General features: G+C 40.9%; 1 protein-coding gene across 6 annotated transcripts in view; it reads left to right on the plus strand.

Moving 5' to 3' along the window:
* The first annotated feature begins 5,812 nt into the window (after window positions 1-5,812).
* ASCC3 (activating signal cointegrator 1 complex subunit 3) overlaps window positions 5,813-13,728 on the plus strand; it is a 351,170-nt gene continuing 343,254 nt past the window's right edge. For 2 of the 6 annotated variants that reach the window (XM_055535387.1, XM_055535391.1), the window contains exon 1: window positions 5,814-6,186. The gene's annotated coding sequence lies outside the window, so the exon portion shown is untranslated. Of the gene's footprint in view, window positions 6,187-10,271; window positions 11,527-11,674; window positions 11,796-13,728 lie in introns of those variants that run through there. The other 4 variants (XM_055535388.1, XM_055535392.1, XM_055535389.1 and 1 more) reach the window with 4 other exon arrangements.

Consider the following 13,728-nt stretch of genomic DNA (forward strand, 5'->3'; position numbering starts at 1 on the left):
ATCTTATAGTCTAGATTTCCTTGATTTTTATCTCCAATACTTTCAGTGAATTTTATTATTTAAGTAGTCATGCTTTTAGTATTTCAGAACTCGATTTCATTCTTTGGTTGCTCTTTTTTTTCAGAGTACTTTGTATCTCACAGATCCAGTACATTCTGAAACTGGGGTACATAAAGTGGAGTGCTTTAAAAAAAATGTTCTTTTTTTTATTTCCCGAATTTTAACTGCTTCCTTAGGTATTAGTTACTGTATCTGTTTTTCTTTGTCTTTCTCTTTCACAATGTTGATTTTCCTGATTTCCCTGTTGATTCTTCATTGGATGTTCCTATATACAAACAGCTGGTCATTGATGTGGTTTTCCTTTGCTTTTAGTAAGTAGGGTTTCTTCTAGTTCTCTGTCTTGTGTGGAAATTCTGAATAATTAGCAAGGTTGAATAAGGAAGGGCCAGGGATGCCAGATATCAGGCTTCACTTGCTGACGGCGAGGCAAGTAACTGGTTTTCTGGATGGTGGCCCTGAATGCCAGAATGACAGTGGTTTTGCTCTGAGTTGTTAACATGAAAGTCCTCACATCTTCTCTGTAATTTGTACAATTAATTTGAAGGAGATTTTGGGGTCTTTTGGTTTTTCTTTTTGTCTGCTGGTAGATGTGTCTTTGCCTGCTCTCTGTGTGCATGGATGAGAGAAGGAAATGTGTGTGGTGTTGATTCAATTGTACCATATTTAGAAGGTTATCTCCATTTTCAGCCCTTATTTTCACTTCTTCCCTGTGCCATGCCTCCAACCAACTCTTCTGTAGCATCTTCACTATATTTTGAGAGGCAATGGCTTTGGGTGTTATTACTAGTAGCTCTGTGATCCAGGAAACTGTTGAAATTTCATTTAGTTTTCTCCCCTTTGCTACCTACTGTCCTCTCCTAACTTAAGCACATACATACAAACACATATCTTTATTCTTTGGTTTTTCTACTTCTACATTTTTATTTCAGTAATGTCTAGGATAGACTAGCTAGCAGATTACATGCCAAGTCAATCATCTTGAACAGAAACCCAAGAATAACTCTATATTTTATAAGCACCTATTTTGCCATTTGGGTAAAACATATTGCAGAATCCTCCTTAGCTTGGTCACAGGACCATCTCTACAACATTCTTTTTTTAAAAAAAAATTATTTATTTATTTATTTTTGGCTGAGTTTTGTCTCCAATGCTGTGGAGACTTTTCTCTAGTTGCAGAGAGTGGGGGCTACTCTCTGGTTGCAGTGCTTGGGCTTCTCATTGCAGTGGCTTTTCTTGTTGAGGGGCAGGGATTCTAGGGCATGCAGGCTTCAATAGTTGCTGCACTTGAGCTCAGAAGTTGCAGTTTCCAAGCTCTAGAGCGCAGGCTGAAGAGTGGTGGCTCACGGGCTTAGTTTCTATGAGCCATGTGGGATCTTTCCAAATTCGGGATCAAACCCATGTCTCCTGCATTGGCAGGTGGATTGTTAACCACTGAACCACCAGGGAAGCCCTCTACAACAGTCTTATTTAAAGGGAAATAGAATTACTACCAGGGTAATGGGAGAAGCTCACATTTCTTTAGTTTTGGAACGCTAACAAATTCATTAAGAAAGAGGACAAAAATGGAGTCTACATAGGCAACCAATAGTCTGCCATGGTAGTGATCCATTTTTCCTTCCCAACATAGCTCATCAAAAAGTTTAGGGAGGCTTATTTTAGAATTGAGTCTTTTATTAATCAGTATTGCCCAGCAGTTAAGTGTCAGCTCCAGGTAGGGAGCTGCACTGGGGTCCAACACAGATGGAATTTTAAGATCCAATGTTACAAACTGGAGTAAGGAAGACAGCTGGACACTGGACTAAGAACAGGTAAAAGCAAAAAAGGCATATGAGGTAAGGCTGTGGGACACTGGTGAGCTGAACAGACTTACTGGTCTTACATATTGAGATACTAAGAGATTGACTGGCTGAAAATGAGTCTGCAGCTTATTAACCCATCCTGACAACCCAGGAGGTGACAAGGCTGAGAATTAAAGGCTAATGAGAGGGCTAAAAACATGAATGACTTTGTTGAGTTACTGAAAATATGTTGGAAACATCCCACCCTGAGATTTTACTTTTGAGACACTTTTGGAATAATTAAGGTAATTTTGGTTAAATTACATAATTACATACATCACATATATAATTTTACATATATGGGTTCATTGTATTGTTGCTGTTTAGTTGCTAAGTTGTGTCTGACTCTTTTGCAACCCCATGGACTGGGGCCTGCCAGGCTCCTCTGTCCACGATATTCTCCATGAAAGAATGCTGGACTGGGTTGCCATTTACTTCTCCAGGGGGTTTTCCCTGACCCAGGGATCAAACCCATGTCTCCTGCATTGGCAGGTGGATTATCTGCTGCTGAGCTACCAGGGAAGCCCCCATATGGGTTCATATTGTACATATATTGTTTTGAAAACTATTTACTCAGCTGTACATCTTAATATGTTTCCATATCAAACAATACAGATTTCACTTTATTTACAGATGTGCCATAATTTATTTAAATCAACCCTCTACTGAACATTTTTTGGTATAATACATTTTTAAGTACCATGAGTTTTAATTGGTTTCCCAATCATCCATTAATTTCAACCCACTACACTCAATATTCGGAGAAGGCAATGGCAGCCCACTCCAGTACTCTTGCCTGGAAAATTCCATGGACGGAGGAGCCTGGTAGGCTGCAGTCCATGGGGTCTCTAGGAGTCCAACACGACTGAGCGACTTCACTTTCACTTTTCACTTTCATGCATTGGAGCAGGAAATGGCAACCCACTCCAGTGTTCTTGCCTGGAGAATCCTAGGGAGAGGAGCCTGGTGGGCTGCCATCTACAGGGTCGAACAGAGTAGACACGACTGACACGACTTACCAGCAGCAGCAGCATACTCAATATTGCCAAGATAATCTTACAATCCCATTTTGAAACTGCCAAATCCTGATTGCCAATAGAACTAAATCCCTTAAATTAAAAATTGAGTCTCTCTTTATAGACAGTTTTCTAGCTAGTTCTGACTTTATTCGTCACTATCTTCTAATAAGAACCTTCTATCATGGACAAACATTTTACTCACCAAAGAATGCGTCTGCACTCTTGTTTCCTTACCTTTGCTCAGGGTATATTTTATGGACAGTGTTCCTTGTCTTCATCAGGAATCTTTGTCATCAGATTGTCTTTCCATTAATGTTTCAGAAAATTCCCCCAGGGACTATTAAGAATACAAAGACAGTTCTTAAAGTTCAATGAAGTATATTTCCTTCTAGATCAGGACTATCTAATAGAATAAGATGCAAGTAAACGATGCAAGTGACTCATGTAATTTAAAATTTTTCTAGTAAGTAGATTAAAAAGTAAAACTAAACAAGTGAAATTTAACTCAGTTATCTACCAAATATTATTTCAACACATCATTAATGAAAGAATTATGCTATTTTTCGCTTTTTCTTTGTACTAAGTCTTTAAATCTGATGTGTATTTCACACTTACTGTATTTCTGAAATTGGACTAGCTACAAGTATGATAGTGAAAGTTGCTCAGTCCTGTCCCACTTTTTGCTACCCCATGGACTATATAGTCCTTGGAATTCTCGGGGCCAGAATGCTGGAGTGGGAAGCCATTCTCTTCTCCAGGGGATCTTCCCAACCCAGGGATCAAACCCAGGTCTCCTGCATTACAAGTGGAGTCTTTACCAACTGAGCCATCAGGAAAGCCCAAGAATACTAGAGTGGGTAGCCTATTCCTTCTTCAGGGGATCTTCCTGACCCAGGAATTGAACTGGGGTCTCTTGCACTGTAGGCAGATTCTTTTACACCTGAGCTACCAGGAAAGCACATTACAAGTATATGAATTTATATTTGGCTAGTGGCTACCCTACTGGACAGGGCAATTCTAAACACAGTCTATTTTCAATTTCCTTCTTATCCCTTAAGTCTCTGAAACTGTGATGAGAACAATCTGTCATGTGAACTCCTAAAACTTATTGCTACCACCTCTCTTTATCATCTGGCCTTCCTTGCATTTTTTACCTTTTGATGCATTTGTTTCACAGCTAACTTGTAAATTCTAAGGCTGGAACCATGAACTGATTGACTTTCCAGGTTGTAAACACCTTTAACAAAACCATCAGCTAATTCTTCTCTTGATGCCTGGCTCTCCTATACCTAGGTCCTGTTAAGTAAACCTTCACAATCTACTTAAAAGTCAAATCCAGTGGTCAAGGCAACCATGTAACCCAAAGCAGACACCTTCTCTGGTGAGTGCCAGAAGGGAATCTTCTCAGGATCTGAAATCTGTTTCTCTCAACTCGGCATCTCTTGAGACCACATGAACCAAATCTATGTCACATGACAAGTTTTTACATATTTGGAGACAGTCCCAGTAGCTTTTGTTCTTCTATGAGAATCTTCCCAAGTTCAGATAATACTTCATTTGTCATGCTTTTGAGAATTCGTCATCATTTTGCTCTTCTTTGAAATAGTTCCAGCATCTTTGAGGTCTTCTTGAAGTGTTTGATCTAGAACTGAAGGGCAGAACCCCAGAAGTAATAGTTGGGCCAGTGAAATGTATAATTGGATCATTACTGGCAGCCTTTATAAAACACGGTTCTATGAGGCATCAAGACACATTCCTTACAAGAGTGTGTTTGGAAGAGAAAGAAGGAGCCACAACACATTATTAGCTCATACCACCTTTGCGTGCTCTGCTTTTTTAGTCTAGAATCGTACACACATGCGAAGAGCTGACTCATTTGAAAAGACCCTGATGCTGGGAAAGATTGAGGGCAGGAGGAGAAGGGGACGACAGAGGATGAGATGGCTGGATGGCATCACCGACTCAATGGACTTGAGTTTGGGTGGACTCCGGGAGTTGGTGATGGACAGGCAGGCCTGGCCTGCTGCGGTTCATGGGGACGCAAAGAGTCGGACACGACTGAGCAACTGAACTGAACTGAACTGAACTGTACACACATGCTTGAGGTTAGTTTTTCTTAACCTCTCTCTGATTTGCAACTGAGCCAGGTAATCTCCAGGCATTTTGTTTTTGGTGGGGTTCGTCAGACAAAAGGACCAACTAGAAGACATAACTTTGAGACAACTAAACTGAGAATCAGAAAGCTTAAGGAAGGCGGGACTTGAGAGCAAGGAATCATGTATAAAGTGACCAGTGGCCAGGGTTGCTGGCTGGTGATGACAATGGCAATTAACTTGGTTCTTCGCTCATACTCAGGACTCCTCTCTCACTTATTTGTAATAAGCATTATTTCCTCCAGGTCTTCGTCCGACACGACTGAGCGACTGAACTGAGCCTCCAGGTCTTCGCCTTAGAAATGGGCGAGAAGATAAGGCCGATCCAAGTATAATTACTGCAAAGAAAGACGCTCAGGCAATTTGGAGGTGGCAGGAGAGGTGTGGTGACAGCAACCTGCTGCTGCTGCTAAGTCGCTTCAGTCGTGTCAGCCTCTGTGCGACCCCATAGACGGCAGCCCACCAGGCTCCCCCGTCCCTGGGATTCTCCAGTCAAGAACACTGGAGTGGGTTACCATTTCCTTCTCCAATGCATGAAAGTGAAAAGTGAAAGTGAAGTCGCTCAGTCGTGTCCGACTCCTAGCGACCCCATGGACTGCAGCCTACCAGGCTCCTCCGTCCATGGAATTTTCCAGGCAAGAGTTCTGGAGTGGGTTGCCATTGACCTACACACCCGGAATCCCAGGATCGCGCGCACGCGCGCCCGCCCAAGAGCCCGCCCTCGCAATTGGCCGGTCCCGATCTGAGCTCCGCGGGCAGGAGGCGGGGCGGCGGCGCGCGCGCGCGGGCGGGGTGGAGCTGAAGGAGCCGACGTGCGACGTTGGCGCCGCTGCCGGCCGGTGACGTGTAGGCCCGCGTCTCCTCCGCCCCCTCCCTGCTTGCCGGGTCTGTGGGTCAGTCCCCTGGTCGAGCCGTCTTCGTGGACCCTGCCCCAGGACTGGGAGGGATCCGGCTAGGCCGGCGTGGAGTGCGGACGAGGACGCGGCGGGGAAGTTGTCCTCTGGCCTTCTCTGCCCTGCCCTCTGCCCCCCACCCGGCGTGGGAAGTAAAGATCAAACCGAAAGGGAGGGAGACGAGCTGGCAGAGTGATGGGAAGCTCTTGAAGCGGGGCCGAAGGTGAGGAGGGGGACCTGGGAGGAGAAGGGGAGCTGCGGCCCGGGGAAGCCGGCGGGAGGCGGGGCCAGGGCGCCCCAGGTGCGATTGTCTTTCGGCCCCGGAGGCGAGCTCGGACCTGTCATTCCTCTCTGGGCCTGAGACTTTTCCGTGGTCTCGGATAGTCTCGTCCTGCTCAGGAAATTTGTAGGGTGGGGGTGGGGATCAAAACATGAACACGGCCACATGTTGCCAAGGTGTTAGGCCACAAGGCTAAGACCAGATGCGTGCTTTTTTTCCCCTGTGCGTGAGTAGTTTGTTTTCATTCGTTTTCTTTTTTTTTCTTTGCAAAAATGTAATAACTTTTTCATTTTCTTCACGTGGACTTGGGAGAGAAATCAACTTCCCAGTGTTTTTTACTTTCACACTGAACAGTAAATAAACTGGATAGGGAGTGGACCATGGTGAATTGTGGGTGAATTTAGCAATCGAGGAATCTAGAATGTTATTTTGAAGAAAGTGTGTTGTATGTGCGAGCATGCTGCGATGTCGTGGGTACGTGGGCAGTTTATTTTAAATAGGCTTCTTATCACACACTAACTTGTTCACTGATTGCAGTGTGCTCATGTATTTGCTCTCTGGTTTAAAAGAAACGTCATTTTAGCGCTAGCTAAAAGTTTAACACGAATGGCATCACATGTGCAGTTCAAACTAGTAATCTCATTTTCTTTCTTTCCCTAAGTAAAATTAGACTTGAGTAGCTGTTGTCTCCATCACCACATTTCATGTTTCATAGACTGAAATCATCTTTCCGACTTTTCAAAATGTTCTTAAAAGTTGAGGATTCAGCTTTTGATTCCAGTCTGAATTGTGCTCCTGTTCATATATCTTTTATTTTTAATCGTGGTTATAATAATATTCTTGCATAAGAAAAATGCTCTTTAGAGATGCCAGTTAAGTGTAAGCTAAACAGTGTTATTGGAGTGAATTGGGGCTTCCCTGGTGGCTCAGACGGTAAAGCATCTGCCTGCAATGCGGGAGACCTGGGTTCGATCCCTGGGTCGGGAAGATCCCCTGGAGCAGGAAATGGCAACCCACTCCAGTATTGTTGCCTGGAAAATTCCATGGATGGAGGACCCTGGTGGGCTACAGTCCATGGAGTGGCAGAGTCGGACACGACTAGGCGACTTCACTTATTTTCTTTCTTTAATTTTTCATGGCTTATTATTGTGATCCCTGCTGTATAATTTTAGTTTTCTTTCATTCATCATTCACTTATTTATGTCTTTCTATGTGCCAGGCACTATGCTAGGCCTAGGCAGTCAAGAGAGACAGGATGTCTGTACTTAGGAAACTTTCTATAGTCCTTCCTCCTTCTAATAGAGAATCTTGATTAGGGTTCCTCCTCATGCCACGGATATCTAGTTGACAAAAGCAAGGCTTTTTGCAAGAAAAAGTTACTGTCAGTGTTTATATATAAAGTGGCATTGAAAGAGGAGCAGATCATTTTACTTGAACAGCATGACTTGTTTTGTTTTTGATCAAAAAGATAGTATGCATGCTTGTGTTTTGCCGGTTAAGAGGAGTAAGTTTTCTTTTGGACAAGTTGACTTAATTATAAAATTCAGAATCAGAAGTCAGTTTATACCTGAAAAATAATACTTAAACATTAAAAATGTTTTTAAAGTAATTTTTCCAGTTTTTACATTGGTCTGTTGGTCTATGTGTTAATAACTTGTAATTCATTAGAGTAATTCATAGTAGTTCTATGCACAGAGCATTTTCATCAGAAATATGTATAATACTTGTTGACTGAAGTGAATTTATTGTCCAATAATACTTTCCATGGGGCAGTAGTTAACATAAGCCCTTTTAGTACAGAATAGTCTTGATGTGTTGTTATTGTTCAGTCAGTAAGTTGTTTACCATTCTTTTGTGACCCCGTGAACTGCAGCGTGTCAGACTTCGCTGTCTTGATGTAATGTGGCACAGTTTTCAACTTTGAGCAGATGTCTACCTGAAACTGAAATTGTAGCAAACACATTTATGGAAAGAAAAAGTGCTTAATTACCAAGGAAGAGAGAATAAAATATTTGTGTTTGCTCAGTTGTGTTCTGTTCTTTGTGACCCCCATGCGATGTTGTCTGCCAGGCTCCTGTGTCCATGGAATTTTCTAGGCAAGAATACTGAAGTGAGTTGCCATTTCCTTCTCCAGGGGATCTTCCCTACCCAGGGATCGAATCTGTGTCTTCTGTATTGGCAGGTGGATTCTCTACCATTGAGCTACCTGGGAGTATATGTTTAATAATTATCCAAAGGCAGACTTTATGTGTCTATCTCCTACATTATACTCTAAAGTTACTTAAAATAGTTACTTATTTCTTTGGCCTGGTATAATATCTGGCATATGGTTGACAGACCCATGTAAATGTTCATTCATTCAATATGTACCATCTCATTTGAGTATTTTGTGGTTAGATGAGCAAGTGAATATTTTTGAGTGAGTTTGTCTACTGTTTGTTCATTTTCCTGCTGTGTTGGCTTATAATAATGTCTTATAGACATATTTATATTTCTGAAACTCTATGTGTTTCAGAGTTAGTGCAGTTAAACTTGTTTGAGTATTCTGGTTTAATCAGATTATTCAGCCTGAAAGGGGCATAAAAAAATCATTTTGTAACCCTCTTTATTTTATTGATCAGAAAATTGATACCTTGAGAAGTTAACTGGTTTTCTGCCATCAAACAAATTGGCCTCTGAACTAATTTACCTCTATTTTTATTGTTTCTTCCCACTGCATTCTACTTCTAAGAAATTGTTATTTGAGTAGAATAACCCTTGGGGACCTTTGTAAATTAGATTCCCATTTTGTCTTCCTGGTGTTGGAGTCTGGGGTTAGTTTTTCTCCATTTCTGTGATTTCCTCTTCAAGGAGAATTCATAGGAATTGCATTTGTTATCAAAGGTTTGAAATGACATGGAAAATAAGGGTGGGAATTTGGAAAGATACATAATTGAAAAATGTAATATGTAAGAAATTTTCAGGTAATAATAAAACTCTTGGGATATGTTTTAATAAGATAACTGGGAAGAAATATTTATATTTGAAGAAGAAAAAGTTCACAGCTACTTATTTAATGACTAAACCAAAGATTGTCAAACTACTAAATCATAATTTTGGGAAGTGGTGTCTGGAAATGTCTATTTTCAAGTGAATTCCCAATGATTCCAGTGCAACCAATTCATATTGTTGAAGGACTTCATATTAAAGCATATGAATTCAAGAGCCTCTTAATTATAGATAATATCTGTTAAACCAGAACTTCAAAAGAAGGAAGGTAATTTTATCTTAGGATTGTAGAGTAGTTAGAGAGGCAGTTGATAATGTTTTCCAGCATTTTCAAAGACTTGCTAGGTTAATTTCAAATGAAGTGAGTGACCAGCAAGTTCCTCAGTTGTGTGTAGCTAAGAAATGTGGCATATGAATTTGAGAAAGGAAAACTACATTCCATTTCAAGCGAGGAAATTCTTGTTTACTGATGAGACAATTTGGGTTTGCCAAAAAATTCTTGGAAGTGCATAAAGTGTTCAACAGGCTAATCAAATGTAACAATATAAAAATGGTAAATTCTACTCTTATTTATAAATACAAATAGATACAGCTTCATCTTGATTTAAGAGATTTAATTATAAAATTCTACATAAATAATTTATAAGAAGAAATTAATGTTAAGGGCAGGTTACAATTTGCAAAAATGATTTCAGTGCACCTTTTCCTAGTGCACATGCCTTTTCTAAAATGTTCGGTTCAGTTGCTCAGTCGTGTCCGACTCTGTGACCCCATGAACCGCAGCATGCCAGGCCTCCCTGTCCACCTACCATCTTACTTGGGTTTCTCTCACCTTGGATGTGGGATATCTCTTTGTGGCTGCTCCAATAAAGTGCAGTCGCTGCTCCTTACCTTGGACGTGGGGTAGCTCCTCTCAGGCGCCGCCCCTGACCTCAGGTGTGGGGTGGCTCCTGCTTTAAGTAGTACCTCTGTCACCAAGGGGGCCCATTAAACATTCTTTCTGAGCATTCTTTAATGAGTGAAGGAAGCTTTGCAAAAATATTAGCAATGCTTTTACCCTGGGGACTGGAGAGGTAAGGAATAACCTAATAATCACTTCTGGAAGACTTCACAGTAATACTCTGAGTACACATCATTGAATAGATATTTATTGAGTTCTTTGGCATAGGCCAAGAACTTTGCCAGGTACCAAAGAGATGAAGATATACATTACTTATTCTCTCTTGGAGATTATAGTCAAGATGTTGGCTCTGTGAGAGTGTTCAGTGCAGTTCCTTAAGGCAAGGACAAGTATTAATGCATGGCCACTGACTGCTCTCCTGGCCATCTGAAGTTAGAAAAGTAGAGGCCCTGTCGCTGATTAAAAAGGTGAAACAGCTGTTATCCTAAGTCAGAGATTTTGGCAATCAGCTCAGAAAGAAAACTGAGTGGGTTTTAGAGAGGTTTAAGGTTGCTTGACTTAACACCAAGCTTTGAGAACTCTTCTATTTGTATTTATTAGAAACGGAACACTGGAAAAACACAGCTTAAATTCTAAATCCAAGGATATTTTACTACATTTCTTGACAGCGTTTGGCATAGTTGACCATATTGCTTGTTTAAAACTTATCCTTCCGTTATCCTAACCCCAGTCTGGCCTTACTTGACCTTCTGCTGTTCAGAATCTCCTTTATAGACCTTACCCCACTCCCACCCCCGCTATTTTTTCTGTAAAGACTTGTGTTTCTCCACCTTCCGCTGTCTTGTCTTCTTTAGTCTTCACATAAATCCTTGGATGATTTTCAGCTGTTCCCATGGTATTCCTTATGATTCTCATGTTTATATTCAGACCTCTGTCCTGAATTTCACACCTGAATATTCAGTCCCTGCTGGCCATTTCTACTTGAATGTCATGTGGACATCTTAGACTCACTCTGTTTGAGATTGAACTCATGATATTCTGGTCTAGTTTTGTGAATTATATCATCACCTATCAACATGGAAGTCAACTGTGGTCCTTGCCTCCTTCCCCACCACAGATAAAAATAATCAGACTAAGCCAAATAGATTTGATTGGATTCCTCCACTTTCCTCTAATTCACTACCATTACAGTTCAGGAACTCTCATCTCTTCTTCTGGATTACTCTAACAACCTCATAGTGTCTTTCTGCTTCAGGTCTTGCCTTCCTGTGGTCCGTTTTCTTCTCTGCAGTCATAGTGCGTGTGTGCGTGCTTAGTGGCTTCAGTCATGTCCAACTCTGTACGACCTTATGGACCATGGCCTGCTAGGCTCCTCTGTCCATGGGATTCTCCAGGCAAGTAATCCCTGTTAAACACAGCTCAAGTCAATAACTCTTTCGGAGATTTCTTTTACTATTAAAAGAGTTTCCAAACAACATGACTTACCAGGCCCTGATGACCTTGTTCCCACCTCTCTCTCCAGCCCCATCTCCTGCCACATTACATACTCCTTGACTACTATCCTTCAGTCATCTATTTAGTTCTTGGAATGTGGCATGTTCTCACCTCTCATCAGTATGTGTACCTGATTGACTCCTCATCCCTGTTGTCTCAAGGAAGGAAGGTACTTTTTCTTCCCGGTTTCCTTTTCTGCTAGGCTGGATGCAGCTGCTTTGTGTTCCAAAAACGCTCATTACTGCCCTCTTTGAGAGCCAGCAGTCTTACTCTGTATTGAGATAGCTTATCTCATTGGGTTGTCTTCTGCACCAGATTGTGAGATTACCCTCCTGAAGTTGACTCCTTCGCCCCGGGCACCTGGTGCCTCTCAGGTCACTGCAGCTGCCCTCATAGATGGTCAGGTGTCACCACTACAGACTTGTCTAATCTTTTACTTTGTGTTCATTCTTGTCATTTAAACTTCTAAATAGTTGATACCTATTAAAAAAATCTGGAGATCTCTTATTAATTTTTACTCTTAAGAAGATACAGTATTTACCAGAAGAGTTAGGGAAGACAGATATTTGAATATTCAGAGTAGTGTTTCCAAATACAGGATGCAGAGTTAAATTTGGATTTCAGGTAAGAAACAGCAATTTTTTTTTTTTAGTATAACTATAAGCCATTTAAGAATATCTCAAATATTGCATAGGATATATTATACTAAAAGAATGATTTATTAAACAACCTGAAATTCAAATTTAACCCTGCACTTTATATTTTTATCTGGCAACTGTAACTTAAAAAAAATTTGTGTGATTCTTAGTCTGAGAGCATAGACACAAAGGTAGATTGGGTCTCTTGAAAATGTAATCCTGAAGTTAATCATACATTAACTCCAATGATCAAGAAGAGAGAGGTGTCTCAAGAAACTGATGCTGTGCCTGAGTATTTTTTAAAAATATAAGTTCAACAATGGAGAAAGAGTACACAAACTAAGAATGAATTAAAGAAAAGTGAATTTGTAGAACCTGTGATGTGAATCCTTGAAGAAACACTGAGGATAGTGAAACAGTTTTTAAGCTACATTTAGCAGTGTATTTCTTGGGGCAATTACTAGGATGTTAAAAGAGAAAATAGATTTAATTAACTGCTAAATTCTCTTCCCTCTTTTATGCTAAGGAGAATGGACTCTGGATTGAAAATGGCAGAATTAATTTGGTTAAATGGAATTGAAGTACATTATGGGTGGCAATATTAAAAGAGCGCCCAGGTGTTCAATGTTAAGTCTCATAAGCCAGAGCATTTTCAGGAATGCTTTCAGAAGCTGCGATTTGCTAGACATTCAGTTTGATGCTTTCACAACTCTTCTGTTTCTTATTAGGCTTCTGTGTTTATTTAAAACTTAATTAGGGAGGGAGGTTCAAGTGGGATATACATACACCTATGGCTGATTCATGTGGATGTATGGCAGAAACCAACACAATATTGTAAAACAATTATCCTTCAGTTAAAAATAAATAAACTTAATTAAAACTTTAGTTTTGATATATTTCCAGAAAATGGAAAATGTTCAGAAAATAATGTAACACACATTGCCATGCAGATTTAACAAGGAGTAGTTTTTGCCTTGCTGCTACTGCTGCTGCTTCTAAGTCACTTCAGTCGTGTCTGACTCTGTGTGACCCCATGGACAGCAGCCCACCAGGCTCCCCCATCCCTGGGATTCTCCAGGCAAGAACACTGGAGTGGGTTGCCATTTCCTTCTCCAATGCATGAAAGTGAAAAGTGAAAGTGAAGTTGCTCAGTCTTGTCTGACCCTCAGTGACCCCGTGGACTCCAGCCTTCCCGGCTCCTCCATCCATGGGATTTTCCGGGCAAGAGTACTGGAGTGGGGTGCCATTGCCTTCCTCGAATTTTTTTTTTTTTTAGTTGCTTCAATTCTTCTCTTGAAAAGCATTGCTAATTTTTTTTTTTCTCTTTTGTCACTTCTCTGCTGCCTCTCAATCCATTGCCTTGAAGCTGTTGTATAAAGTTCTCATGCATGTTTCTACATACTTCTGAGTGACAGGATATAAGCCAAGGCTTAATGGGGGTATTGGTGGAAAGAAATGGTACTG

Source organism: Bubalus kerabau, chromosome 9, assembly GCF_029407905.1.
Source record: "Bubalus kerabau isolate K-KA32 ecotype Philippines breed swamp buffalo chromosome 9, PCC_UOA_SB_1v2, whole genome shotgun sequence".
Taxonomy (NCBI): domain Eukaryota; kingdom Metazoa; phylum Chordata; class Mammalia; order Artiodactyla; family Bovidae; genus Bubalus; species Bubalus kerabau.